We start from the raw sequence: 4,267 nt of genomic DNA, 5'->3' as shown, positions 1-4,267 counted from the left end.
GTGGGCTGGTCCTACCCCATCAGGGAGAAAAGAAGGTGTGTTATGGGGCATATCTCACTGATGACTGGCCTGGGGCAGGGATCAGGGCATGGCTCACTCCACGCTCAGCTCTGGCCCAGGCCACCTCTACTTCTTTCTGTCTTGCCAACAGAGAGAATAAGGTGGCATTGACAATATGGAAATTAGGAACCCCAGCTCAGCCTGCCTCCACAGCAGCTCCAGCAGGCCTTGGAGAAACACTACCATGCCAGCTAGTGAAGAGCTATAAAAAGTCAGTGGGGTGGGGCCAAACCAAAATCTGAAAGGGCAACTGCCCCCTTCTACCTTAGCAAATAATGCCTCTGCTCTCCCCCAATTTATTCACATCGTTCTTAAAGTGTGGTGCCCAAAACTGGACATAGTGCAAGGCCTCTTCACTGCTGAGTACACCAAGACAATTATCTCCTGAATCTTACATAAACCACTGCTATTAATAAACCCCAGAACGACATTTACCTTTTTTGCAAAAACTTTGCATTGTTGACTCACGATTTGTGATGCACTATAACCCCCAGATCCTTTTCCACCGAACTACTACCTAGCCCATTATACCTCATTTTGTATTTGCACATTTGACTTTTCCTTCCTCAGTGTAGTACTTGGCACTCGTCTTTACTGAATTTCATCTTTACTCATTTCAGACTAATTTTCCAATTTAGGAAGGCCATTTTGAAATCTAATCCAGTCTTCCAAGGTGCTTGCAACCCCTCACAGCTTCATGTCATCTGCAAATTTTATGAGGATACTCTTTGCTCCATCCAAGTCGTGAATGGAAATATCTAATAGTACCACACCCAGCACAGACCTCTGTGGGACCCCACTTGATATGTCCTCCCAGTCTGACAAGGAACCATTGATAACAACATTTTGAAAACAGTCTTTCAACCAGTTATGCACCCACTTTATCGTAATTTCATCTAGATCACATTTCCCAAGTTTGCTTATGAAAATGTCGTAATATACTATATCGAAAGTCTTACTAAAGTCCAGATATGTCATGTATACTGCTTCCCACATCCTCTAAGCCAGTACTCCCATCATACAAGGAAATTCGTTTGAGATGATTTGTTCCTGACAAATCCATATTGGCTATTACTTATCACCTCATTATCGCCTAAGTTCAAACAATTTGATTGTTTACTAATTTGTTCCAGTATATTTCTGTGTAACAAAGTTTATTCTATTTATAAAATGTACATATTTTTCTGTATCAGTCTTAATTAATATTTGGTATGTATTGGATATTAGCCCCTTATTTCCATGTAGTACCTCAAATTCTGTAAAACCTTAAATAACGAAAAGAGGTGGCACATCTACAATTATTTCTCTGCCAGAGAAACAGGATGCTATACCCTGTGTTGGAGATAGAATAAATTGGACAAGAAAGCCAGAGGCGAGTCCTCTGTGTCAGAAGGCAATAAGGAAAGAAGAAGAGCGTCTGCATGTGAATATAAACCCTGTGCAAAGAGAACTGGGTCCTGCTACAGACCACCTTGAACCAGAGTTTACTGCTTAAAGGATTTTAAAGGCAGAAGGGACAATCAGATCAGCTAGTCTGATCCCCTGTTAACATTGGCCATAGAATTTCACCATGTTACCGCTGGACTGAGCACGATAGCTTGTGAACCATATCTTCCAGAAAGGCATCCATCTTGATCTGACGACAGCAACATGGAGAACTCACCACTTTCCTTGGTAGTTTGTTACAATGGTTAATCACCCTCACTGTTAAAAATATGTGCCTAATTTCTGATTTGAATTTGTCTTCAGCCATTTGGGTCTTTGTTATTCTTTTCTCCACTAGATTAACATGCTCTTTAGTACCCAGTATTTTCTCCTGGGAAGGCACTTATACACTGTAATCAAGATCACTCTTGATCTTCTTTTTGATAAAATAAACTGATTGAGCTCTCTTTCTCACTATAGGGCATTCTCTCCATCCCTCAAATAATTTTGGGGGTTTTTCATTACACTCTCCAATTTTTCTGGCATCCAAAATGTGGACACCAGACCTCGACACAGCATTCCAGTATTGGTCAGACCAATGTTGAATACAGAGGTAAAGTCACTTCCCTACTCCTTCTACTCATTACTCCCTCATTTATACATCCAAGAATTACATTAGCTCTTTTTGCCATAGCATCACCCTGGGAGCTTATGTTCAGTTGTTGGTCTGCTATGACCTCTAAATCCTATTCTGTAATATCACCTCCATGCTTTGTTGCACTTCTTTGTCTGTCTTAAAACTTTTTCTTTAAATGGACCCAGTTTACCAAGTGACCCAGGTTGCTCTGTATGAGGGCCCTATTTTCATCATTATTCATCAGTCCACAAATCTTTGTGTCATCCCAAATTTCATCAACAATGATTTTATGTTTATTTTCAGATCAGTGATAAAAATATTGAACAGCATCAGCCTAGTACTTCTTCCCTCAGGAACCCCACTAGTAATACCCTCATTAAATTATTCCCCATTATCAACTACTTTATGAGATCTGCCAGTTAGCTAGTTGTTAATCAATTTAACGTGTCCTTTATTGTATAGTGGTAATTTTTAATCAATATCTTGTGTGGTATTAAGTCAAACTCCTTAAAAAAATCTAAGTATATTATATCCATGCAGTTACCTTTATCAACCAAACATGTAACCGCATAAAAAGAATGAAATCAGATTTGTTTGACAAGATCTATTTTCCATAAACTATAAGAAGAGAACATAAGAATAGCCATACTGGGTCTGACCAACAGTCCATCTAGCCCAGTATTCTGTCTTCTGATAGTGGCCAGTGCCAGATGCTTCACAGGGAATGAACAGAATGGCAATTATCGTCATGTCCCCTCATGTCCAGTCCCAGCGTCTGGCAATCAACAGTTTGTGGACACCCAGAGCTTGGGGTTGCCTCCCTGCCCATCTTGGTTAATAGCCACTGATGGACCTATTCTCCATGAATTCATCTAATTCTTTTTTTAATCCAGTTATACTTTTGGCCTTCATAACATCCTCAGGCAACAAGTTCCACAAGTTGACTGTGCATTGTGTGAAAAAGTACTTCCTTATGTTTGTTTTAAATCTAAAACCTATTAATTTCACTGAATGACTGGTTTTTGTGCGATGTGAAGGGGTGTTTGTTTGTTTTTTTCAATTTCCAAACAACTTGATGTTTAATGAGAAAAAAGCTAGCCAGTAAAATGACAGATCCTTAGTATGCAACAGGTTTATGCCTTAACAGTAAACTTCCGGACAGGGTACAGGCGCTTTTTTCGCTGCTGTTTTTTTGGTCTTCAAACTTTCTTCATATTTATTTAATCTGCAGCGCATGGCACAAGTCTTCTCTGGCTATAGATCAAGAGGCATGTACTTTTTGCCTTTGTAAAATTTCCTTAGGTTCTCTTTCTGGGTCTGGTTGATGGCAGTCAGCACTCTGGCAATGGATTTGCGGACAATGTGGATCTTGGACAGCTTGGAAGCGGTTCCACCAGTCACTTTGGCCACCCGCAGCTGGTTCAGCTCCACCTTTAGGTCATCCAACTGCTTCAGCAGCTCCTCCTTCTTCTTCCCTCGCAGGTCACGGGCTTTGATCTCGGCCATGTCGGTGGTGGCTCGTAGCAAGGCGCTGTGGCCTTCCTCGGAGCCTGGGCCTGAGGAAGGGTCAGGACGCCCTTGCTGGGCAGAACAAGGCTCTGCAGGCCGAATACCGTGGGAGAAAAGGGACAGAACCAGGACAAGAAAGGGAAGCTTAAAGGGCCAGCCTAGCAACTCAGTCAAGGGGAAGCTCTGCTGGAGACAGACGTGTCTTCCCCGAGGCTGCGGTCTAGGCCTGACCCAGCTCTGCAGCTGAGTGGAGCAACCACCCTACTGACTGGAGCCTCCAAGGCCTACCCAGGCTGCCAGGCCCGAGTGATTGGATAGGACCGCCAGGCCCTAATGACTGGAGAAGGCTGCCAGGCCCTAGTGACTGGGAAGGCCCGACAGGCCCTAGTAGCTGGGAAGAGCCACCCGAGACCACTGAATGGGAGCAACCCCCCGAGGCCGGCCCTGACCTGGAAGAGCTGCCTGATGCTGGGGACCCACTGGAGCTGCCTGAGCTCGTTGTACCAGAGGACCCGCTGGGACCCGATGACCTGCCCTCCACTGACAGCCCCGAGGAGTTTCCAGACCTGCCGCCAGCTGACGGTGAGGGACTCGTGGGTCTCCCACTCGCCATCTACCCCAGTGACCCAGAGGAAG

At 43.9% G+C, this 4,267-nt stretch overlaps 1 pseudogene; it reads right to left on the bottom strand.

Moving 5' to 3' along the window:
- Positions 1-3,184: 3,184 nt before the first annotated feature.
- On the bottom strand, positions 3,185-3,628 carry LOC137149364 (large ribosomal subunit protein uL29-like; annotated as a pseudogene).
- Positions 3,629-4,267: the final 639 nt, after the last annotated feature.

Source organism: Emydura macquarii, unplaced genomic scaffold, assembly GCF_026122565.2.
Source record: "Emydura macquarii macquarii isolate MOO-44397 ecotype Brisbane River unplaced genomic scaffold, CSIRO-AGI_Emac_v2 contig_729, whole genome shotgun sequence".
In the NCBI taxonomy this organism is placed as follows: Eukaryota; Metazoa; Chordata; order Testudines; family Chelidae; genus Emydura; species Emydura macquarii.
This window is presented reverse-complemented; position numbering and strand designations above follow the sequence as displayed.